Genomic DNA, 26568 nt, shown 5'->3' on the forward strand with positions numbered 1-26568 from the left:
ACTGGACCAGAAGGGAACTGTGAGTGTGGTCCAGGAGCTGCAGACCCTGGCACATGTATAACCTGACTCGTTGTGGAGAAGCGGCTCTGTTCCATCCTGTACTACCCTGTGCATCTCTGTGCTATGTTTAAAAAGAATTGCTGTTTTCTGCATTTTTGCAAAACGACCCCTCAGCCAAGTGTTGAAAATCTCAGCAGGAGTACTGAAATGGAGTTGATGGACGGGTAGGAACTCTAGAAGTTTAAGTCTTAATTTTTTTGGGGGGTTGAGGGCTTCAGGTCAAATATGTCTAGCACCTGAGTGCTGCTTCCAGAGTGATACTTATTTTTTTTTAAGTTTATTTATTTATTTTGAGAGAGAGAGAGCACATACACGTGAGTGGGGGAAGGGCAGAGAGAGAGAGGGAGGGAATCCCAAGCAGGCTTCTCACTGCCTGACATGGGGCTCGAACCCACGAACTGTGAGATCATGACATGAGCTGAAATCAAGAGTCACATGCTCAACCAACTGAGCCACCCAGGTGCCCCAAGAGTGATGCTTTTTTATTTTATTTTATTTTATTTTATTTTATTTTATTTTATTTTATTTTATTAAATTTTTTTTAACGTTGATTTTTGAAGAAAAGAGACAGAGACAGAGACAGAGCGTGAGCAGGGGAGGGGCAGAGGGAGAGAGGGAGACACAGAATTCAAAGCAGGCTCCACGCTCTGAGCTGTCAGCACAGAGCCGGATGCGGGGCTCGAATCCACGAACCATGAGATCATGACCTGAGCTGAAGTCGTAAGTTTAACCACCTGAGCAACCCAGGCATCCCTGGAGTGATGCTTTTTAAAGGACAGTCAGTCACATCTCTGCTTTGCTCAGGCCCGCAATGCTTTCCCCTCTCACTCACACAAAGCCTGCAAAGGCCTTCTTGCCGGCCCCTCTGTCCCATACCTCTGATCTCGACTCCCACGACCAGCACACTCCATCCACACCAGCCTTGCTGTTTTTGGAACACTTGAAGGGCAGCCCCATTTCAGGGTCTTTCTGCTTGCTGTTCCCTCTGCCTGGAACTCTCCCTGCTCCCCTGCTGCCCTCCATAGGACCTGCTCCTTCACCTTCTTCAGGTCTGTGACCATATTGTCAGCATGAGTGAGCTTGCCCTGAGTGAGATCAAAATCTCATCTCGTGAGACGGGCCCTGTCCTGCTGCCATGCTCACTAGCCTTCTCTCTGCTTCTTCTCCAAAGGCCTTGTAACTAGTACTTTCTCTGTTTACTTCCTTCGTTTATGGTCTGCCTCTCCTCACTGGGATGCAAACCCCCTGGAGGCAGAGAGTTTTGTTCACTTCAGCATTCCCAGCCCCTATAACAGTGTCTGGCCCAATAAAAATTTGTTGAATGTGTGAACTGAAGGCAGTTTCCTCAGAGGCTAAACGATCATCGTCTGGAACCCCTTCTTTTTAGAAGTACAATGTCCACTCATTAATGGAGTAGATACCTTTTTGTTTGTTGGCTATAAAATCAAATCCATTTGCCTCTTGATTTTCATTATGAAATTAAAGATGCATTTCTATGGAAGAAAAAAACAAAACTCCCATGGAGATTAAACAAGGATTAGGACAACTTCCAAGCTTTTGACATTCCGGGCATCACTGCCATGCTGTGTTTGCTTGCTGCCTTGGCATTCACCCATCAGTTCCTGCTCCTTTGTAATATTTGTAGCCCATGGTGGTGATTCTAATGCTGTCGCTCGCTCTCTCTCTAAGGAGGGGATCTTTTTTTCTTTTTAAATGCCAGATCCCCTTGCTTCCTATTCATAATGTTCTGAACTTTCTTCTCTTTTCCTTATGCCTAATCTATAATGGTGTTGCCCAAAGTTTACCAAGCACAGCACCTTAAGGATACAAACGAAGTTGCTACAGCATCAATTTAGATTTCCTTTTCTTACTCTCTTACGCTGCACAGTCTCATGCCCTGAAAGCACCTCACCTGTCAAATATTGCTTGGAGTCCTCAAAGATGAGCCCCACAACTTAAAGGTCAGATGTAGACACTGTTTGGTGTCTATCATGTTTTTTTTCTCTTGCTTTGGCTCTTCTTAGTTGATACACAGTGCCAAAGTCACCATCCGGAGGACCTTACCTCCATCGGTGGTGGCAGTGTCTACTGGGAGCTGCTGTCTCCTCATGCCCTGAAGGCTGCTGGTTCTTTGGGCGCCCAGGGAGTTCTCACCTCCCAGAAGCGAAGGAATGACCTGGTGCCAAGGGCACTCCTGCATTTGGCATTGAAAAATACTGCTTGGGGTTTCCTTTTTAGTTGCTCTTTGTTTAATGTCTACCAGAGTCTTTGGGATGATGATTGACCCAATGTCTACCATTCTTACTAATGTTTCAAAAATTTTAAGGTCAAGTTTTGATCAGAACTCAAGCCCAAGATTCCATGAGCTTCCTGACGCAGTAGGCATACCTGAAAGGATTTGAATGATCTCATTAGGGAGGTTTGGGAATGGGAGCCTTGAGAAAATGATCCACATCTGGCTCCAAGGGATCACTACTTTTTTTGTATTGTTATTTTAATAAAGGGGCTGTTTATTAAATAACAGGGAATTGTTATTTTAATAAAGTGGGGCTGTTGCAGGTATCCATGGTAATTTCAACACATGGTTCAGGTTGCGTTCCATTCACTCATTCTTTTATTCACCAGATCCACTGAACACTTATTCCATGCTAGGTGTTGGAGATACAACGGTGAGCAATCCAAACATGGCTCCTGCCCATATGTAGCTCACCTGCAGTCTGGTAAGGGAGGCAGATATTAAACAGGTCAGGTAAATGCACATTGATTACAGATGAGTTCAAAGCATTAAAGGAAAAGTCCAGGTTTTCTCAAACTGTGTGGGAGGTGGCAGTCGGACAGCCTGTAGGGGTGTGGGAAAGGAGTCCGGCACAGCTTCTCTAAGGGACTCATAGTGAGGAGAGTTGAGATGTGGAATGTGGGTAGGAGTTATCTAGGAGTAAAGAAGAGAAGAATGTTCCAGGCAGAGGGAAAAAAAAACAAAACAAAACTTCTTAAGATCAGGCTTTCAGGGATCTATGCATAAAACGTTAATTTAGTAATTACAGAATGGCTGACTGTGATATGTTAAGTCCAATTTAAACATGGGTTGTAGTAACATCCAAAATAACCCATCTTATTTCCTGTGATTAGGGCCACATTTCTTTGCACCTGCTTCTACTCTGATAATACCGGTGTTAAGTGGATATTAATGAGAATGTGAGAACTCTTTGGTTGAGTAATTTTGGGGGTCCATTTTTTTTTTATTTAAATCATTCCCGGGTGCCTCGGTGGCTCAGTTGGTTGAGCAGCTGACTTTTAATTTCGGCTCAGGTCCTGATCTCATGGTTTGTGAGTTTGAGCCCCGCATCAGGCTCTGTGCTGACAGCACGGAGCTTGCTTGGGATTCTCCCTCTCTGCTCTTTCCCTGCTTGTGCTCACTCTCTCAAAATAAATAAACATTAAAAAATAGTAAATAAATCATTCCCGAAGCTAGTCCTTCACTTAAGCCACAGAGTTTCGTGTTTCTAGGTATGTTTTCCAAGTAGTCATTGGCTTCATGCTTTGGTAGGCTGGGTCAGCCCATGGAAAGCCCCTAAGAGTACAGATAAGGGAAATCCCTGGATCCTGAGACACAATTAAAGGAAAAAAAAAACATTGCATAAGGAAGGTGCAATAAGGATTTCAGTATCGAGACCTTAGACATTAGGCCTTGGTGATGTGGCTTGATGATAAGTGGAATGAAGGCACTGTACATGGGTATAAGTTGTTTTTGGAAATTGATAGAGTTTTTTTTTGGCAGAGAGTGGGTAAAAGCAAGAAGCCAGGGATCCCCTTCGTGTGGAGACCTTGGGACCTGGCTCATTTTTCACACATTATGGACCACAAGAATAATTTGCACTCATGAGACTCTTTGCGACCATTCACAAACCCATCTCTGTTTCTTCTAAATCTAAGCCTAAGACACAAAACGTGGATGTCCAAAAGACTGGTACTTCTGGGTGTTGTGTACGTGGCACATTCAGTGTCCCTCTCATATGCCAGTTTTGACAGTGTCCCCATATTTGTCTATAGAAGAGTATTGACTTGCACATGGAAGAGGTTTAAAACTGCCCTGTGAAGCACGCACGGGTGTGTCACGTTCATCCAGTCAGCTCATACTTACCGAGCACCTACCACATGTCTGTCTGGTGCTGTATCATGAATTGGTGGTGAACAAAATAAAATTCCTATCCTCATGGGCTCGCATTTAATCGTGAGATACAGGCAACAAATGAGTACATATGTAAGTAGAGAAATGTGTCAATAATATAAGTGCTAAGGAGGAAAAATGACAGGAGATAGAGAGGGACTTGGGTGGGGGCATACTGCTTTGTACAGGGCAGCCAGCAAGACCTCTCTGAGCAGATAACAATTTAGTAAATATCTGAAAGGAATCAGGCAAGGGACCGTATGGTTTTGCAGCATCTTACACAGAGGGCACGGCAGAGGCAAAGAGCTGGGGAATAAGCATGTTTGCCTTGTTCAAGGAGTAGTAAGGCCGGCAGCAGTGGTAGATTGGGGCATCAGGATGGTGGTCGGGGTGGAATGGGGGGCTGAGGGGAGAAGGAAACTGTGTTAGGACATAAAAGACTGAGAGGTGGTCAGAGACCAGAACAAGTTGGGCAAGGTGTGGACTTTGGGTTTTAATCCCTGTGTGAGTGGCAGCCGTTGGAAGGTCTTGAGCATCATCTGTAACATGATCTGACTTATGTTTTATTCAAGAGACTTTGGGGGTAGCAGAGACCTGGGTTGTTGGGCTGGGAGTGGTTGTCTCTAGAAGGGCTCTAGGCCTCCCGCCTGCCTTCAACCAGGGCAACTTCATTTTGGCCTATTTTATGTATTTGGCTTCTGGATAGATTTTTTTTTTTTTTTTAAAGAAAGGTTCTTACTGTTTTCAGATTTCTGAAAATTATTGTTTTATGTTGCCTGTGATATTTATAAAAACAAGTGGCAAGTGGAAAATTTAAAGAGGTAGGAAATGAACATCTCATACGTTTTACTCCATTAAGGCAAAGAAGGAAACTACTATGAAGACATGAAGTGATCAATCTTAACCTTAGCTGGACCACCTGCTTTTAAGCTGGTTGAATTGTTCCTTTGTATCAACCACAAAGGAAAATGGCAAAATTAAAAGTGAAGGTTGTTTTTTAAAATTTATTATTTATTTTTTAATTAGACTCCACGTGCAGTGTGGGGCTTGAATTCATGACTCCAGGATTAAGAGTCGCTTGCTCTGCTGACTGAGCCAGCCAGCCGCCCCCAAAGTGATGGTTATTTAGAGAATTTATAATACCTTTTAGTTGTGTGGGAATAGCTGTCTGTTCAAAACGGGTGGATTGTTCACAGCTGTCTTCAGGGACACGTGCAGTCACTTCAGGAGCACCTGTAGTCAAGGTGGCAAATGTCTGCATGATGCAAAACTGAGGTTTAAAAACACACTATAGGGGGCGCCTGGGTGGCTCAGTCGGTTGAGCAGCCAACTTTGGCTCAGGCCATGGTCTCACAGTTCGTGGGTTTGAGCCCAGAATCACGCTAGCTGCTGTCAGCACAGAGCCTGCTTTGGATCCTCTGTCCCCCCTCTCTCTGCCCCTCCCCCACTTGCCGTCTCACTCAAAATAAACTTAAAAAAAATAAAAACACACTATAAATTATCATATGTAATAGAGTTGATTGTTTTTTCTTTTTTCCCTTTGCGTTACATTGGTGGATAGGAAAAAATAGATAGTATATAAAATATATATAATAAATATATATATTTACTATATAAAAATATATAGTAAATTGATATTGTAAGAAGTTTTCAGGAATTTTTAAATTTATTATCTTGGAGAGGTACTGCTTTATTAACTTGTTCCCTGACATTTATTGAGCGACAACAATGTGCTAAGGCCTGTGATTTAATATGATTGATTTGAAAAAGACATAAAGCCTTTCAACCTCAAAACCCCAGTAAAAGTATGTCATTATTTATAGGAAGCCTGCCCCTCCTAGGCTCTCTGTTGAATATTTTGCATGCATTAACTTATTTGATTACCACAATCACCCAAAACTTGGCATTATTTTTATCCATTTCATAGGTAAGGAAACTGAATCACAGAAAGCAAAGCATTTGACTTGGCATCATAAAACAAAGGAGTAGGCGAGGTGATCTTGGAGGTAAATCTGTTGGCCACAAGGCTGGACCTTTTGCCCTGCACAGAGCCATCTCCCAGGATGGGAGAAGCAGTTTATCTGGAATGTTCAAGATGGAGTCCAGATCTAGGTGGTAGAGAGAGAAATTTGACATCCTCTGCACCTTCTGTGAAAACCTATCTTTACTTGAGCCCATCATGTGGTGATTGCATAGAAACTCTTTGAATGCTCTGGGTTATGGTACTCTTTATGAGCATTTTTGTGTTTTTTGGGAGATGGATATTTACCATCTGAAATAGATTGTTTAAAATATGACATAATAAAACCTCAGAACTTTGATCTCCATAAAATAATATTAAAGGTGCTTGTCAGTGAAGTATGCCCTGGGATGTGAATTCCTGCTATGGAGACATGTTTGTCAAAGTCTTTCTTCTCAGGAAATCACGACATCTTGGAATATTGGTCTTCAGGATGTTCAGTGCTCTAATAAATGTATTTCTTAGTCTTGAAGACATGAAAGCCTTGTCTATATTCTTTGGACCTTAAAGTGTTAAAAAAAAAGAAATTGATTAAAGTTAGATATTGACACTAAAGAGGGGGAACTGACATATTAGGTCACAATGCATTCATTAAATGTTGATGGAAACTGAATTTCTTCAGCTAGAGTAAATCAGGCTGAAGAGGGACTAAAATAGCCTTGAATCATTTTATCTTCAGTACCCTCTCTCTACCTTCTCTTTCTCTCTCTGTCTCCCTTCATCACTCTTTTACTTTTCCTTCATCTGCAAGATGAAAAAAAAAAGTATGAGGGTAACCAAAAAATTTCAAAAAGTAGGATAAAAAAATAGGGTCCCAGCCCAGTAGATTTTTAAATACATGGTAAGTTTACACATATTAAAACAGTGCTTGGCCAGGAATGAGGCAGCAGGTGATGAATCAGATGAGAAGGTCAAGAGACAGACTTGCTTCCAGTTTAATAAAGGAAAACAGAATCAGGGAGTGGCTGGATGGATTATTCAAATGTAATTTTTGAATACTTTTCTAATTCCTTAGGAAAAAAGAATGACAATGTGTTTTCTCACTGCTTACATCAAAATACATTCAATATGAAGAAGATTTTAATGTAAAAACAAAACTCCATAAAGTGTTAGAATGAAAGTAAATATCTTAGGATGGCAAAGGGCTTTTAAAGTGTAACTTTGAAAGCAGAAATAGGAACAGCTGATCTATTTTATTAAATTTTAATTAAGAACGTCTATATGGTTAAAAATATAATACCCAATTGAAAAGCATATAAATTTGGACAAAATGTGCACTCATATAAAAGTTAACATCTTTATTGTATAGAAGAGCGCCCTTAATGTGGAAAAGACCATCATTCTAGTATCATAATTTAAGTTCATGAACAGAATTTCACTGCAGAAACAACTGTTTAGTAAATGTTTAAAAAGTACCTTTAGGGGCACCTGGGTGGCTCAGTCGGTTAAGCGTCCGACTTCGGCTCAGGTCACGATCTCACGGTCCGTGAGTTCGAGCCCTGCGTCAGGCTCTGTGCTGACAGCTCAGAGCCTGGAGCCTGCTTCAGATTCTGTGTCTCCCTCTCTCTCTGACTCTCCCCTGTTCATGCTCTGTCTCTCTCTGTCTCAAAAAAATAAACATTAAAAAAAAAAAGTACCTTTAAGGAGCACCTGGGTGGCTCAGGCAGTTAAGTGTCCGACTCTTGATTTCAGCTCAGGTCATAATCCCAGTGCCGTGGGATAGAGCCCTGGGTTGGGATCTGCACTGGGAGTGGAGCCTGCCTGCTTAAGATTCTCTCTCTTCCTCTCTCTCTGCCCCTCCCCTGCTCGTGCTTGCTCGAGCACTCTTTCTCCAAAAAACCCCCCAAATTCTTAAAAAATACTTTTAATATCACAAGTAATCAAATATATGCATATTAGAACAAAGAAATTCCAGTTTTTGCATATCAGGCTCCCAGAGATCGTAAAGCATAATTTCTAGTCTTTCTTGGGGTATAGGGAATTTGGCACCAAGGATGAGAAAGTTATATAACATTTCTGATAAAAAATTTGGCAACGTGCATCAGAAACTTTAAAAACATTTATAGCTTTTGACCCAGTAATCTCAAAGTATTTATCTTAAAGAAATAATTAGAAATGTAGACAAAGAGGCACCTGGGTGGCTCAGTCAATTAAGCGTCTGACTCTTGGTTTTGGCTCAGGTCCTGATCTCACACTTCGTGAGATCCAGCCTCACATCTGGCTCTGTGCTGACGACATACTCAATCCTGCTTGGGATTCTCTCTCCCTTTCTCTCTGCCCCTCTCCTGCTTGTGCTCTTTCTTTCACTCTCTCTTTCTAAATAAATAAAACTAAAAAATTGACAAAAATGTTTGCACAAATACATTAATTATGGCATTAAAAATGCCATAAATTAAGAACAGGAATCCCATTTTATTAAGAATAAATGTATATATGGGGTGCCTGGGTGGCTCAGTCGGTTAAGCGTCCGACTTCGGCTCAGGTCACGATCTCACGGTTCGTGAGTTCGAGCCCCGCGTCAGGCTCTGTGCTGACAGCTAAGAGCCTGGAGCCTGCTTCAGATTCTGTGTGTGTGTCTCTCTCTCTGCCCCTTCCCTGCTCATGCTGTGTCTCTCTCTGTCTCAAAAATAAATAAAACATTAAAAAAAAAGAATAAATGTATACACACACACACGAATACCAAAAGAAAATGCATCAACTTGTTAATAGTGATGATCTCTAGCATTATAGATTATTTCTATCTTTAAGCTTTTTTCTTTAATGTTTATTATTTTTTTTTTTTTTGAGAGAGAGAGAGAGATACAGAGCGAGAGCAGGGAACGGTAGAGAGAGAGAAAGACACAGAATCCAGTCTGTGAGCTGTCAGCACAGAGCCCAACGTGGGGCTCAAACCCCTGAACCATGAGATCATGAACTGAGCTGAAGTCGCATGCTTAACTGACAGAGCCACCCCAGCCGCTCCTATTTCTATCTTTAAACTTTTGTGAATTCTCTAAAATTCCTACAATGCTTAGGTATTTCCTCTACACTTAAAAAGGAGCAGTGAATGTTAAAAAAAAAAAAAAAAAAAAAAGGTTCCTTCTCTTTGGCTTCAGACAAATTTGAAGCAAATCTTCCTCGGATGGCTACCCAGTAAATTATCAATCTTTAGTGCTTCAGTGTGAATTAATATGTCTATCTTTTCCTTTGTGACCGAAAGAAGAGCCCTCGGCAAGGCAGTCAGAGAGGGAAGGCAGACCCAAGCAGGTTGCTTTATCCCCTAAGTACTTTCGCTCTGTGGGCTCCTTCCTCCATAAAAAATGTCAAAAATCATATTTTATGATTTCATTGGCATATAGATGAATGTAATCCACTCTGGTAGATTGTATTCATTTTTTTCTTCCGACCTAAAAAGAACGTAAATTAAAACAGTTTTTTTGTGGGTTCCCGAAAGGATCGTGGCCCTAGGCACTGTGCAAAGCTTGCCTAATGGAGGAGCTGGCCCCGGAGGCGAGGTAGGAAGTACTGAGGCACAGGAGCTGGGGATTGTGGGGTTTGGCTCATGGACGAGTCGGTTCCCAAAAGGCAGGCACCATCTACTCCACTGGGTGGCCTTGAGCAGCTCAAGTTTGTCGTTTGTCCTTTGGAGAACCACTCAAATTTCAGGCTACTAGGGAGTCTTTTCTAAACTCTGTTCTGAATTGTGCATTACATTTCCAGGGCCCTCTCTGGGAAGGTGTGCTAGAATTATGTGACTTTCTGTTTGGGGATAAGAGTGGTTAACAAGAGGCAGGGTGACTTCTAGATTTCTGACCAGGGCATCTGGCTCAGTGGAGGTGCCGTTCTTCAATGTAGGTCACAGGAGGAGGAGGCTTTCTGTTTAGATATGTTGAATTTTAGGTGACTTGGAACACACAGAAGGAGGTGGGGAGTAAAGTTCTTGGGGACGTCCTAGGACTCAGAAGGGAGCTGCGTGTTAGATTACAGGGCTTGAGCCATCAGCAGATGAGAGGCGGGTGATGATGGATGGGACCAAGGGTGAGTGACTGGGAGAAGACTGGTGGCCCCAAGAACAGAATTCCCGGGATGGGGTGGGAAAGAGGAAAATCTCAAGATAGTCATGTCGACACCAAGAGAGGATGCAGTTCCTGATGGAGGACATGACTCACAGTTTCAAAAGCCACAGGGAAGTTTAGCAGGATCACGGTTTAAAAAGGAAGGTGATTGAAAAGTTAGACGGTTATTGGTGACACTGATAAGAATGTTTGATGCCAGGCTGGATTAAAGTGGGTTTAGGAGTAAGTTCGTGGAGAAATAGATTACTCTTGTGAGAAGCTGGCTCTGAAAGGGAAGAAAGAATTAAGGTCATAATAGACATTACTGTTACTAATTTTCAGTTTCATTTATAATAAGGGGAATTAGTAGATCATGCTTATATGTTGAGCAAGTACGAGTGTTTTAGGTTGAATTGTGTTACCCAAAATGCATGTGTTGAAGTCCTAACCTCCAGAGCCTCAGAATGGGACTTATTTGGGAAAAGGGTCTTTGCAGATGTAATTAGTTAAGATGAAGTCATACTGGAATGGAGTGGGCTCCTCATTCAACAAGACTGGGGGTCCTTATAGAAAAGGAGAATTTGGACACAGATATGTGAACGGGGAGAAGGCCCATATGAACATGAAGGCGGAGTTTAGGTGATGTGTTTACAAGGGAGGGGACGGGGGAGGGGAGTGCCAAAGATGGCCAGTAAACCACCAGAAGCTAGGACAGAGGCAGGGGGCAGATTATTCTCTAATACTGGGTACATGCTCTGCATTCTCTAGGGTACATGGTCCTACAACAACTGGATTTCCTGCTTCTAACCTCTTAGAACTGTGAGACAATACATTTCTGTTGTTTAAGCTGCTCTGTGGTACTTTGTCACGGGAGTCATAGGAAAGACACACAGGCAGGCAGTCAGAGAGACACCTGCATAAATCCTAATTCTAAGGATCTGGCCAAATGGTATTGTTAGTGCAGCATCTTGCTTAGTGAGCACCGTGGGAAATGTGTTAAAGAATTCATGAAAATGCCTGCAAATCGGACTAGGTTGCATGAAGAGGGCCACATCCAGGTTTTTGGTTGTATCTCTCCTATTCAGATGTCATTTCTACATACTGCCTGCTAGAGGCAAAACTCGTTGTTGTTGTTTTTTAATGTTTTTATTTTATTTTTGAGAGAGAGAGACAGAGCACTAGCAGGGGAGGGGCAGAGAGAGAGAGAGAGAGAGAGAGAGAGAGAGAGAGAGAGAATCAGAAGCAGGCTCCAGGCTCTGAGCTGTCTGCACAGAGCCCGACGTGGGGCTTGAACTCGTGGACTGTGAGATCATGACCTGAGCAGAAGCCGGATGCTTAACTGACTGAGCCACCCAGGAACCCCACGTTTTTGTTTTTTTTTTAATTGATCACTTCTCTATTACATAAGTTCAATAAAATCTAACATCACATAGCATAATTCATACAGCTCTCAGAGATAACCGTTACAGTAACTTGGCAATATAAATCTTGGTAGTATTGACAAAAAGTGTTTATATAGATATTTCCGAGTACCCTGACTTGAACAGAAAAGTGGGAGTGAATAAGTAACAAATTGCACTCAACAATATCTTAACAAATTGATTTCCACTAAAATGAAAATGGAAAAAGATTCCTATCTTGGGTGAATATTAATTCTTATGCTCTTTATAGAGAGCCAAATTAATCTTTAGGGTGAAATTCATAAGTTAGCCAAGGAAAAACTATATGCATCAAGAAGAAGAGCTCAAAATTTATTCAATAAATGCAACTACTATTTAATTCTAACATGATCGTCATTTATTTTGGGGGAGCAAATGCATTGTCAGACAATTGCTATTTTATTTACTTTGTAAATGACTTTTGATAATGTTGATTATACTAAAAGGATACAAATAATGTGTCAAACAGGAGAAAGGTTCTTTTGTGTTTATGGATCGCCTGGGAAAAGCAGCTTATGAGAAGAGGGAACGTTCAGAGGTGGAGTATGAGGTGAAGAGGGAGAGAAAGGGGCAGTAAACAGATAGGTTACAGTTTGCTAAGCTGTGTGGCCTTGGGCAAGCCCCTTAACCTCTCTGAGCCTCAGTTTCTTCATTTCTAACAGAGCCTTAATAAGACCTACTTCACTATTGTAGATGAAAGCATCTAGCAGAGTGTCTGAGGCAGAGTAAAGGCACAATTGACATTTGCAGCATCTTTTTTTAATACTAGAACTTGTAATTGGAGGCAGTGTGGTAGAGCATGAAACATGAGTTTTGGGATAGGCTGATCTGGATACAAATGTCAGCTCAGTTTCTCATCAGTGTGTGGTTGGATTCGATCAAGTTACTGAAGTTCTCTGGGCTTCGTTTTCTTCATCTTTATACTCTTTATTTTATACGGTTATGTATTGATTAAAGTAACAAAAGAAACCGTCTGGCGTTGTGACTCTCAGGGTCACTGCTGGTCTCTATGACAATTTTATGAAAATAAGAAAATATCAAACCCTTCCTCAAATGATTTTACTTCTACCTATTAGAGAATTTTCCTAATATACTGATGATTATAACAAAAAATACTTTGCTGTTTATATTAGTTTGCTGGAGTTGGCCAACAAAATGCCACAAGCTAGGTGGCTTAAATAGTAGAAATTCATTTCTCATGGGGCGCCTGGGTAACTCAGTCGGTTAAGCGCCGACTTCCGCTCAGGTCATGATCTCATGGTTCGTGGGTTCGAGCTGCACGTCGGGCTCTATGCTGACAGCTCAGAGCCTGGAGCCTGCTTCAGATTCTGCGTCTCCCTCTCTCTCTGCCCCTGCCCAGCTCACCCTTTGTCTCTCTCTCTCTCTCTCTCTCTCTCTCTCTCTCTCAAAAATAAACAAACATTAGAAAATAGGAAGAAATTAATTTCTCACATCTAGAGTCTGGAAGATCAAGATCAACGTGCTGGTAGGGTTGGTTTCTCCTGAGGCCTCTCTTCCTGGTTTGTGGATGGCCACCTTCTCACTGTGTCCTCACGTGGACTTTTCTCTGGCACACATCAGTGGTATCCCTTCCTTCTCGTATAAAGACAGTCTTATTAGATTAGGGCTCACCCTTTTTTTTTTTTTTAATTAAAGAAACATGTTTATGTATTTATTTTGAGAGAGAGAGTGAAAGCACAAGTGGGAGTGGGGCAGAGGGAGAGAGAGGATCCCAAGCAGGATCTACGCTGTCAGCACAGAGCCTGACACAGAACTTGAACTCACAAACTGTGAGATCATGACCTGAGCCAAAATCAAAAGTCAGATAATTAACTGAGCCAGCTAGGCGCCCAAGGGCCCACCCTTCTTATTTAATTTAACTCTAATTACTTCCTTAAAGGCCCTGTCTCCAAATATAGTCACACTGTCGGTTAGGGCTTCAACATACGCATTTGAGGGGGACACAATTCATTCCGTAACACTACTATCTGCCAGAAAATTGTCAGAATATACAAATTTATGGTATCTACACTTTGAATGTGGTACCTTTGTGTAGTGCGCAACCTGCACAGCCTTACACAAGTCTGGCACATAATAGATGCTAATTTAACATGTGTTTCCTCTTCTTCCCTCTTCCTCCTATCTCTGTTTTCCTTTCTTCCTCCCAGGCAGGGCACTCCCACGGATAGATCTTGTAGCCTTACGTGGGCAGTCTTCATTCTGAATGGAGTTGCCACAACCCCTAATGAGGAGTCTCCATAGGGAGAAAAAGTTATTGAGACTGTTCCCCATCGGTAACTTGATTTTTCTGGTCCCCACACATTTCTGGAGTCAGGGTTGACATTTCTACCCTGTGTTTTTCTTTGTCCCACTGCCTCCTTATGTCCTCAAGCTGATTTCCTCAGTGGGAAAAGGCAGTGGACTCTAAACTAGCAGTAGCCAAACGAGGAAAGAGGCAAGGGAAGAGGAGCAGATGTGGGACCAGGTGCTGAAGAGTCTCTCCTTTAATCTTTGTCCCTCCACTGCTACTTACTCCCTGGAGGCTTGTCTGCCGTCATTGGTCCTTCTAGTCACACCGGTGCTTGTCATTATTTTTTTAAAAGTTTATTTATCTGTTTTGAGAGAGAGAGTGTGTGTGGACATGAGTGGGGGAGGGGCAGAGAGCGAGGGAGGGAGAATCCCAAGCAGGCTCCTCGCTGCCAGCATGGAGTCTGATGCTTGGACTCCTAAACCATGAGATTGTGACCCAAACCAAAATCAAGAGTCAGATGCTTAACTGACTGAGCCACCCAGGTGCCCCAAAGTGCTTGTCACGATTGATGGCCTCAACTTCTAAGAGTAGATCCATCCAATACCCGAGCCGGTGACTTTCATCTCCATTCTAGTCCACGTAAGCACTAATCGCCACCAAATTTTGCACCGTTCCCCAAACTCCTGCTCCAGTCATCAGTGTCTTCAACTGAAACCTCCTGTGCACGTGGTTGTCCTGCATGGCCCTCCGCCATGACGGTTCTTTGGTGTCACTGAGATCTCAGGTGTGCTGATCAAACCCCTTTCTCTGTATCTTACAGCTCCCTCCTGCCCTGTTCTTGCTCCTGGTCCCACTCAGATTCCACAATCATTGCAGTCAATGTGGTGTAGATATCCCGAATTCCCTTGAATCTTTCATTTTTTGTTACATTTATCTGGCGAAGTTCTGACCTTGAACCCAAACGTTTGCCTTCCTTGAACTCGCACCTGAGCAGGTGGCATTGCCACATTGTACTGTGTGGCAGTCCTACCTCAACCTCAAAATCGACTTGCTTTCTGCTCTCCCAGAGACCATTTTATGACTTGCTTCATATTGTAGACATCCCTCTCCTTCCTCATTTCTCCCACCTAGTTTTCAGCTGTTGGACTTGTCTTCCTTGGGAAATAGAAGCCGTTATGTGGGAGCACCTTTGTCTTTCCATCACCTCATCTGCAGATAGTTCTTCCTGTGTCTGCATCCGTCCCCTTGCCCTTCTCTTCTGTCACTCCCTCCCTGCACGTGTTATCTTTGTGCCTTCTCCTCTTTCCTTACCTTGCTCTCTCCCCTTTCTACTGGATCACACAAGCATCCTCAGGCTCCTCCCTTAAACCCATCTTTTTCTTGTAACTGCTCCATTTCTCTGCTTCTCATCATTGTCTGACTTCTCAGAAAAGCTGCCTGTCTTTTGTCTTTTGTCTCCACCAAAAATACTGATGTCATTTTCATTGACTGCCCTGTATGATGGGTCCTCTTCAGTCCTCACTTTATTTGGCTTAGTAGCAGCAGTCCACAAAGTTGAAAACCCCCTCCTCTTTCACACTGGGACATAACTCTCTTCTAATTTTATATCTACCTCCCTACATCCTTCTCCTGTAGTCTACCTCTGAGTACCAGATATTCTCGGGAATTGGTCATAGGTCCTCTTTTTTCTCCATACTCCCTTGCTCGGGGGTCCTCTCTGTTCCCGTGTTTTTTTTTGTTTTTTTTTTTCTAAATATGTTTTTTGTTTGTTTTTTAAGTAGGCTTCATGCCCAGTGCACAGCCCAATGCAGGGCTTGAACTCATGACCCTGAGATCAAGACCTGAGCTGAGATCAAGAGTCAGGTGCTTAACCAGCTGAGCCACCCAGGTGCCTCTGTATTCCCATGTTCTTAAATAGCGTCTATGTGATGATGATTCCAGCCCCAACCTCTCTTTTGAGCTTCAGATCTAATGGTATATCTGACATCTCCACTTAGATGTTTTATAAGTATCTTAGTAATGAAATGTCTGAAATTCTTGAGTCACTCCTCAAAATATGTATTGCCAAGCTTTTACTTTTTCAGTATATGATTATCACCGAGTAGCCTAACCCAGAAATGGGAGTCATTCTTGATTTTTCTCTCTCCCCTACCTCTTCCATCTAATTCATCACCTAAGATTTTATACTTCCAAAACGGCTTTCCGGTTGGTCTTCATCTCTCCATTTCTACTGCCATCAACCAAGCGCAGCCAACGTCAGTTGTCTCCTGGACCACTGCTCTAACCTGTCTTGCCCATCTGTTCTTGCAGCCCTCCAGACCACTTTCCAACCACAGCATGGTGGATGTTACACAATGTGCATTTCATTCTGCCATTCCCTTGTTGAAGACTATTCAGAGACCTTCCACTGCTCTTGGAATAAAAGCTGGACACCATTCCATGTCCACACAAGCCTGCCCCTCATGGTTTAGCTTCTCCCATCTTTATCACCATCATTCTATGCCCCTTTGTCCTTACTTCACCTTTCACTTTTTTCCAACATGCCAAGTTCTTTCCTTCTGAATCAGTGAATGGGCTCTCACTGGACATTGAATCTGCTTGGCACCTTTATCTTGGACTGGACTCACAGTCTCCAGAACTGTGAGAAATAGATTTCTGTTATTTATAAGTCATCCAGTCTATGGTATTTTTGTTATAGTATCCCAAATGGACTAAGACACTTTCCTTGGAGTTCCAGTACATGTGGTACCCTGTGTCTTTTATTACCTTCCCTTCAATCTTTGTAAAGCTATTTTTCCCCCAACTTTGAAGTCTCTTTTTTTTTTTAATTTTATTTATGGGGGGGGGGGTGGGGCAGAGAGAGGAAGAGAGAGAGAGAACCCCAAGTAGGCCCCACACTGTCACTGCAGAGCCCAAGGCAGGGCTCAGACTCATGAACCGTGGGATCATGACTTGAGTCAAAATCAAGTCAGACCCTTAACTGACTGAGCTAGCCAGGTACCCCTAAAGTCTCTTTTTAAATGTCTATCCCCTTGCCAAGAGGGTCTTGCCCACCATCTGTCAAGTATGTTCTTTCCTTCACACATTTATCATATTTGCAATTTCATATTTATTTTTTTATCCACTTGTTTAAGCCTGGCTCTCCCTTTAGACTGTCAGCCCCATGAAGGCAGGGACCCTGTTGGGTTGTCCTCCATGAGAACCTCTGCACTTAGCATCATGCTTGGCACCTAGTAGGCACATATGTTGCACTTTTGATCGAATGAACCAGCTGTTAAGATTTTGGTTCAGTCTATTATTTCCCAATTTCAGCTTTCTCACCTGCATTCTCTAAATTATCACCCTAAGATTTATAAAATGATTACAAGAAACATTATTATGAGTCATTATATTTTTTAAAAGTACGTGTTTCCATTTTTAATTAGTATCTATTAATTCCCTGCTAGGAAAGGTTGAGGAAATTAGCACTCTCACTTCCTTCCCCTTTTCTCCCACATCTCCTGTTTTTGTTAGTTATATTATTTTATTGTATATTGGCAATGTTTATACCATTTACACCTGTTTTTGTATCTCTAATTCCCTCAGTTACTTCATCTTAGTTTTCTACTGAAATGGATTAATTGCTTACCATCTGTATCATTTTAGGTTCTTGGTTTTAAACAACAAAATTTAACTTCAGTTAATTTAAGCAGGAAAGGAATTGATCAGAAGGATGATGGGTGACCCACGGGTGGGAAGACTACAGGGAATCCTGCTCAGAAGTTGGGCAGGGACCAAGGGAGACAGAGCACTGAGAAGACCCAGCCCGGGTCCTGCCTCGTGGTCGGCTGGTTAGGACCCACTGGGCTCCCGCTGGACCCTCTCTCCCTCCTTTCCTTTCTCCTTTCCCCCGTCCTTCCCTGGCATTTCTTCCTCCTCTTTTGCTGTCATGTGTTTGGATGTCCTCTTATTTGTTTATCCTTACCGAGAAGCTTTTCCAAACAGTTTATCTGTTTTCATGTGGTGTGGATGAATTCCCCTTCCACTGGGGCTGAAGCTTTATCCTTTCCCGCACTCAGTTATTTGAACGCTGGATATTTAGTTTTCGTTCATCCCTGTTTTTATTTTTATATTTTGTACCTGAGGGATGAGGAGAAATGTGGTTGAAGCTATCGGAAATCTTTATCAGAAGACCCATCTTCTGTTTTGGAATCTGGTTTTGTTAAATGTCCTCTACGAGAATTCACTTCAGCTAGTGAAGGTGGATTATATTCCCATGTGCTGGGGACTCTGTGCTCCAGACTATTTACCCCTCACCCCACCCAAGGCCCTAGAAGGGGCCCGGGGCCTTCATATCTGGCAGAGAAAATGGGCCCCGGGTATCTACTATTTTATCCATCCCTTCTTAGGAGCCATTTCTATTTTCTGACAGTTGGAAGATGGGACATATAAAGATACACCCTTAATTCACTTTTGTCCTGATTTGGAATAAAGTGCTTTTTTGACTTTTTTTGCATCTGGTGGGCCAGGGGTGGTTGGTGGTGGATGTGTGGAGGGCATGGGGCTGAAGGCCATATTTAGGAGCTGTGCTAGGCCAGAAACTTGTGCTTCATTCCTCAGCTGCCCCTTCCCTTGTTTCATTGGTGAAATGTCTTCTAATTGCTTGACTCTCAGCATTGGAGGAGGGAGAGGATCTGTTTATCTTCATTGGTTCCAGCATCCTGATAATAAACCTCTATTTGCTTAATCTGGTTCAAGTTGGATTTCTTTCACTTGTGAACTGAGCAGTACTAACAAATGTAGTGCCGTAGATGCAGGGTGCAGCCTTCTCCAGTGAAAATGAGGGGCCCAGCTTGTATCTTATCAACTCCCATACCCTGTCTGCACAGAGGTGGGTCATAGGGGGCCTGTTCAGAAGCATCTCTTTCTTCAGGGGCAGCATTGAATTATCTGCTTAATCGTTCATTTTGCAATCTCATAAAATGATAATGGTAAGCATAAACAGACCTAGTTCAGACTGGATAATTTTAAGAGCAGCATGACGGTTACTATGGGCATGACGTGTCAACTGGGTTAGGCCCAATTATTTGGTCAAATACCACTCTAGATGTGAAGGTATGTTTTGGATGTGATTAACATTTAAATCAGTAGACTTTGAGTAAAGCAGATCACCCTCTGTAACGGGCCTTGTTCAATCAGTTGAAGGCTGATGACAGAGGTCCCGTAAGGAAGAGGGAATTTTGCCTCTAGACCACCTTCAACTCAAGCTGCAAGATCACCTCTTCCCTAGCTTGCCAGCCTGCCCTACAGATTTTGGGGTTTTGGATTTGCCAACCCCCATAATTATGTGAGCCACTTTCTTAAAGTCTCTCTCTTTCTCTATACACACGTATACACACACCACACTGCATACCCACACCCTATTGGTTCTGTTTCTCTGGAAGATCCTAATTGATACAAGGAGAAATTACTGAATACCACAGGCACCATAGATGTTGAATATGCTTCCTAAGGCTCAACTGATGTTGCCTGTTGCTGACTCCTGTAGGGTTTGCCAAGATGACTTTGCTGCCAAGGATGCAGGCAGACTCTGGAGTCAGGTTGCCTGGTATCAATCCTGAGCTCTGTTACTTACTTGGTGTGTGACCTGGGCAATTTACATAGTCTCTGTGTGCCTCAATATCCTCATTTGTGAAATGGGACAGATGTTCGGGTGTGCCTATAAGATTATGTGAAGATTAATTGAGGTAATACATGCAAAGCATTTAAAATAGTTTCTGATACATAGAAGCTCCTTAATAGGTCTTGACAAATCTTATAGATCTATTGTAATCCCATAATGGAGCATAGGCTGGGCCTACAGAGCATACCCTGTATGCTGTAAAACGCCACCAGGGGGGTCTGGGTAGCACCTGATAATAAAACTTGGTCATATTTCTACCGACTGAAATGCACTTAGAGGAGTAAACATAGATCATAAACAACTGCCTATCAGTTCAGGTCAGTTTTTACCACCAGGTGGGTTAGGGAAGGAACTTGGTTTTCAGAGCTTTTGGGATTAAAAAAATTTTTTTTTAATTTTTTTAAATTTATTTTTGAAGCAGAGAGAGAGCAAGACAGAGCATGAGCAGGGGAGGAGCAGAGAGAGAGGGAGACACAGAATTCGAAGCAGGCTCCAAGCTCTATGCTGTCAGCACAGAGCCCAACACGGGGCTCGAACTTGTGAACCATGAGATCATGACTTGAGCTGAAGTCGGATGCTCAACCAACTGAGCCACCCACATGCCCCAAGCTTTGGGGATTTTATTTTATTAAAAAATTTTTTTTGATGTATATTTATTTTTGACAGAGAGCGAGAGAGACAGAGCATGAGTAGGGGAGGGGCAGAGAGAGAGGGAGACACAGAAATGGAAGCAGGCTCCAGGCTCTGAGCTGTCAGCACAGAGCCCTACAGGAGGCTCAAACCCACAGAACGCGAAATCGTGACCTGAGCCAAAGTCAGACGCTCAACCGACCGAGCCACCTAGGTGCCTGGGATTTTAGATCTATGGGGAGGGGCCCACAGACCCGCACCCTCTGAGACTGTTTTGGAGATTCCTGAAAACAAGTCAGCTTGCCGGGAGAGCTTGTTGAATCGCTTCTGCTCAAACATTGGAGCATGTTATAAAAATAATGTCTGTTGAGGCATCGTTGATAAAGAGCTATTTTTTTTTAGACTCAACCAGACAATGATAGCAGTTGCTTCTGGAGATCTCTCCTGGTATAACCTCAGGGGAGAGAATTCCTGTCTTTTTGCTGTGCTGTTTGTCACAGTAAAGCGTGTGCCTCCCTCCGCTTCATGCTAAATCCTCCTGTTTCTTACACAAACTTCGAGACTGAGACCCAGACCGGGTGGTGTGCTGGAAGGAAGCCAGCAGCCATGAACTCTCGCTGGAAGGTGAGGGAATTAGAACCCTATTCCTTTATCCACTCAACATATATCTTTTGAGCACTTACTCTGTGCCAAATAGTAGAAGCTCTATCTGTATAGCATTTTGTGGTTTATAAAGTGGGTTCACATCCATTGCCTCTTTAAGTAACCCTTTGAGGAAGATGTAGTAAATACTGTTATCTTTGTTTATGGTGAAGAAGCAGAATCTTGGGAAGTTCAAGTGTTACTTTAAGGCACAGAGGTAGCTGAACTGAGACGCCAACCCACTTCTTCTATACCAGACATAATAGAGGTTTGTATTTCATGAACATGGGGTGAATATACATTTTTGGGTTTTAATAGTAATTTATTTGTTATTGTAATTTGTGACATAAACAAATCACAATTTATTCTGAATGTTTCTCAATAGTCTTTGTTTCCAAATAGAAATATTAAATGGTGGCGAAAAGGGGGGAAAAAGGAACTTTCAGTATTATAAAGGATAAAAGAGAATCAAAACAAATCAAAGGCAACCTGATACAGAGCCCAGTGACCTCTTCGGGATACCTGAAATATAATTAAACTGTATCATCCAGGCTTTTCCAAGTCATCATTCTAAATAAGAGTATTATTTATAAAGAAGTACAAATTGACTTTTATATTCAACGTTGGTTAAATGAAGGTATTCAGTAGTCTTATTATTTTGTAATAAAAGAATCTTCATCTACCCTTCTCTCAGTTTGTGATGATTTATTTCTCTTCTAAATGGAGGAAGGCCTGTGAACCATAAGATGCCGGAACTAAACTGGTTGGCATTAGTGCAATGAATTTTTCTTCTGCTGAAGTATTTTTTTTAAGTTTATTTTTTATTTTGAGAGAGAGAGGGACAGAATGTCCAGGAGAGAGAGAGAGAGAGAGAGAGAAGGAGAGAGAGAATCCCAAGCAAGCTCTGTGGTGTTATTACAGAGCCGACACAGGGCTTGACGTGGGACTCGATGTGACAAACCATGAGATCATGACCTGAGCCAAAATCAAGAGTCGGACACTTAACCAACTGAACCACCCAGGCGTCCCTCTGCTGAAGTTTTAAAGTGAATATATGTTAAACCAAGTTCTTTTGAGATAACATACACCTTATGCTGTGGTCAGGAACCACTGATGTTACTCTGGAACTGTTACTCTTCTGCTAAACCTCATTATTGCAGAGGAGAAGTGTTCCACCATTTTGATTCGTAAGTAGGTCTTGTCTTCTGAGCTTCAGAGCTGCCCAGGGTCTACCTGTTAGAGAATCAGCACCTCTAATGTAGTTAACAGGCCAGTCATCCATTTTCACCTTAGCAGTCACTGTGGCTTTGAGCTCCTTTGTGGTGATAAGCATCAGTGTTTTCATACCTAGCTTCTGTAGTGACAGCAGGAGCTAAGGGGTCAGACTCCATTACCTCGTAGTAATTGGGTGGCTGGAGATCATTCTTCATCATTGCTGAGTGATTGCTGGGCTAGGATGACAGTCTCCAGCTTGATAGTGTTGCTGGAATGGTCTGTAGACTAACTGAACTATAGTAACACTGCATTTGAATGTTTCAGAAAACTCTCATATGTAAGACTTGAGGGGAGATTTTGGCTGGTCCTTTGGGTAAACAGGGATGTTTCTGTATTTGCCAAGGCTAGCAAATCTACTTGTGGATGAAGAGTAGGTTTCAACTTGTTACAACAGGACTTGGAGAGCTGAAGTGTAAGTCTGAAAGCTGAGCGTTCGTGTCCCAGAGTGGCTGAGCTCTCCCAGAGTGGCCCCACGCATTGGAGGGCTGGGACTCAGCACAAGGAGATCGCAGGACGAGGCTTAAGTTTCCCTGGTGGTATTGGCATCTTTCCTCTGGTTCTTATTTTGCTCCAAAATTCTTCGTTGTTTTTGAGTAAATCTCTCATATCCAAAGATAGCATTATCTAAATCCTCATTCACTTGAATTAGCTCAACAGTTACATTTTCATTCTCCACTACCACAAGCACATCCATGATCCCATCCTGTGTCTCCTGACCCATCTTTTATATAAAGTTTCTGCAGTAGCTCTATGCCTTCAAGATTTTCAGACCCAGGAACACGGTGAGTCTGCATCAGTATGGTGGACAGCACCCTCACATTCATTTTCACCATATCTAATTCACTGTGCAATTGTCCAATCTGTTGTGGGACCAGTGTAATAGTAGAGCTCTTGAGAACAATTATAGAAAGAAGAGCTGGTTCAGTAGAATTCAATGAGATCTGAGCAGTCTCTTGTCTTACTGTTTCATCCTTGCATCTGAGGGAGGAAACTGAACACCTTTCTTAAGAAGGTCAAGCTACACTTCTTTCACTTCGCTTACATCCACACCTCCTGGGAGATGCTGTGACCAAATCTTAATGAAATTTAAGAGTCTACTCTGAATGTCTAATGGCAAGATATACCTGGGATTCAGCAGCTTAACTAGATTATCATTAATGAATTCCTTCTTCACAATCAGAGATTGAAAACTGGGACCACAGTTCTGCGTGCACAGATCAGTAAGTGACAAGGTCAGTTGGATTTCTTAATGATTGTAGTTTTGGGAAATCCTTTACTTCAGAGCTTTTATTGCATCTTTTTTGCCCATGATGGGCAGTGTTAATTATGACACACGTGCACGAACTGGCCCCAGTCTTCTGTCTGAATGCTAGCATATGTAGCCTTTTTGTATTTTGGGGTGTTCTGTCCATCACTTGTAGGATACAGATATGACATTGTTTCAGAGGCAGGATTCTGTTCATCTCATAGTAGGCATCAGTCAACATACATGGTCTTCCTAGAAGACCACTTAGGGATCAAGCCACAGAAGCCATTCTGGGTGGAAAGAGTGGTTGGGAAGAAATGGAGAGTCAGAATCTTGTAGCACAGGACGCTACTCCCACAGGATGCTCATGTGTGACCAGTTCCAAATGCTTCAGATTATTGGTGTTCCAGTTTAACTTCCAGACTTGAACTTTTCAGAGTATGCACTGCTATTAGTTCTTTCACAGAAAGACCAGGTTCCTCTTGCTGTGCCTTGAGGTGGTCGCTGGTTAGGAAGTCTTTCTCCATTGGTAACAGTCCTACAAGGCCCGCAGATGTAAGTTCCACTGCCCCCCGAGCTGTGAGATCTAGGCAGCCGCAAAAATCGGGGTGCCTGAGGCTGGTGTGAGCTCCTTTCTGTTGATGCTGGTGAGCAGGGCAAGGCAGAAAGAAAGTAGGAAGATGGCACTGCCAGCAGCCATACCTGGGGGGTATTTCAGCAGACCCCCTGCTGTATGTTAAATTAGATACCTGTCCCTCAGGCCACTGCTTTCAGACAAGCAGATACACCTCCTTTCACAGAAAGTCTGGGCACTTTTTTTTAATTATTATTTTTAATTTTAGTTTTTTAAAATTTACATCCAAATTAGTTAGCATATAGTGCAACAATGATTTCAGGAGTAGATTCCTTAGGGCCCCTTACCCACTTAGCTCATCCCCCCTCCCACCCCCACCCCCCCAGTTTGTTCTCCATATTTATGAGTCTCTGATGTTTTGTCCCCCTCCCTGTTTTTATATTATTTTTGTTTCCCTTCCCTTATGTTCATCTGTTTTGCCTCTTAAAGTCCTCATATGAGTGAAGTCATATGATATTTATCTTTCTCTCACTGACTAATTTCACTTAGCATAATACCCTCGAGTTCCATCCACATAGTTGCAAATGGCAAGATTTCATTCTTTTTGATTGCCGAGTAATACTCCATTGTATATATACACCACATATTCTTTATTCATTCATCCATCAATGGGCATTTGGGCTCTTTCCATACTTTGTTGTCAGTAGTGCTGATACAAACATTGGGGTGCATGTGTCCCTTCGAAACAGCACACCTGTATCAGTTGAATAAATACCTAATAATGCAATTGCTGGGTTGTAAGGTAGTTCTATTTTTAGCTTTTTGAGGAAACTCCATACTGTTTCCCAGAGTGGCCGCACCAGCTTGCATTGCCACCAACAATACAAAAGAGATCTTCTTTCTCCGCATCCTCGCCAACATCTGTTGTTGCCTAAGTTGTTAATGTTAGCCATTCTGATAGGTGTAAGGTGGTATCTCATTGTGGTTTTGATTTGTATTTCCCTGATGATGAGTGATGTTGAGCATTTTTTCATGTGTCGGTTGGCCATCTGGATGTCTTCCTTGGAGAAGTGTCTATTCATGTCTTTTGCCCATTTCTTCACTGGATTATTTGTTTTTTGAGTGTTGAGTTTGAGAAGTTCTTTATAGATTTTGGATACTAACCCTTTATCTGATATGTCATTTGCAAATATCTTCTCCTGTTACATCATGTGCCTTTTAGTTTTGTTGACTGTTTCCTTTGCTGTGCAGAAGCTTTTTATTTTGATGAGGCGCTAATAGTTCATTTTCACTTTTGTTTCCCTTGCCTCTGGAGACCTGTTGAGTAAGAAGTTGCTGCAGCCAAGATCAAAGAGGTTTTTGCCTGCTTTCTCCTCGAGGATTTTTTTTTTTAATTTTTTTTCAACGTTTTTATTTATTTTTGGGACAGAGAGAGACAGAGCATGAACGGGGGAGGGGCAGAGAGAGAGGGAGACACAGAATCTGAAACAGGCTCCAGGCTCCGAGCCATCAGCCCAGAGCCTGACGTGGGGCTCGAACTCACGGACCGCGAGATCGTGACCTGGCTGAAGTCGGACGCTTAACCGACTGCGCCACCCAGGCGCCCCTCTCCTCGAGGATTTTGATGGCTTCCTGTCTTACATTGAGGTCTTTCATCCATTTTGAGTTTATTTTTGTATATGGTGTAAGAAAGTGGTCCAGGTTCATTCTTCTGCATGTTGCTGTCCAGTTTTCCCAGCAGCACTTGCTGAAGAGACTATCTTTATTCCTTTGGGTATTCTTTCCTGCTTTGTCAAAGATTAGTTGGCCATATGTTTGTGGGTCCATTGTTGGGTTCTCTATTCTGTTCCATTGATCTGAGTGTTTGTTTTTGTGCCAGTACCATACTGTCTTGATGATTACAGCTTTGTAGTATAGCTTGAAGTCTGGGATTGTGATGCCTCCAGCTTTGGATTTCTTTTTCAAGATTGCTTTGGCTATTTGGGGTCTTTTCTGGTTCCATAAAAATTTTAGGATTATTTGTTCTAGCTCTGTGAAGAATGCTGGTGTTATTTTGACAGGGATTGCATCGAATATGTAGATTGCTTTGGGTAGTATCGACATTTTAACAATATTTGTTTTTCCTATTCAGGAGCATGGAATCTTTTTCCATTTTTTTGTGTGTGTCTTCTTCAATTTCTTTCATAAGCTTTCTAGAGTTTTCAGTGTATAGATTTTTCACTGCTTTGGTTAGATTTATTCCTAGGTATTATATGGTTTTTGGTGCAATTGTACCTGGGATCAATTCCTTGATTTCTCTTTCTGTTGCTTCATTGTTGGTGAATAGGAAAGCAACCGATTTCTGTGTGTTGATTTTATATCCTGCGATTTTACTGAATTCACGGATAAGTTCTAGCAGTTTTTTGGTGGAATCTTTAGGGTTTTCCATATAGAGTACCATGTCATCTGCAAAGAGTGAAAGTTTGACCCCCTCCTGGCCAATTTGGATGCCTTTTATTTCTTTGTGTTGTCTGATTGCAGAGGCTAAAACTTCCAATACTATGTTGAATAACAGTGGCGAGAGTGGA

At 42.4% G+C, this 26568-nt stretch overlaps 1 long non-coding RNA gene and 1 pseudogene across 2 annotated transcripts in view; one reads left to right on the forward strand and one right to left on the reverse strand.

Moving 5' to 3' along the window:
* Nucleotides 1-26568, forward strand: part of LOC144616190 (uncharacterized) — an 89460-nt gene that overhangs the window by 15414 nt on the left and 47478 nt on the right. The gene's annotated exons all lie outside the window — the stretch shown is intronic.
* Nucleotides 22108-23618, reverse strand: LOC132693118 (TOM1-like protein 1 pseudogene; annotated as a pseudogene).

This window comes from Panthera onca, chromosome B1 (genome assembly GCF_046562875.1).
Source record: "Panthera onca isolate mPanOnc1 chromosome B1, mPanOnc1 haplotype 2, whole genome shotgun sequence".
Classification (NCBI taxonomy): Eukaryota; Metazoa; Chordata; class Mammalia; order Carnivora; family Felidae; genus Panthera; species Panthera onca.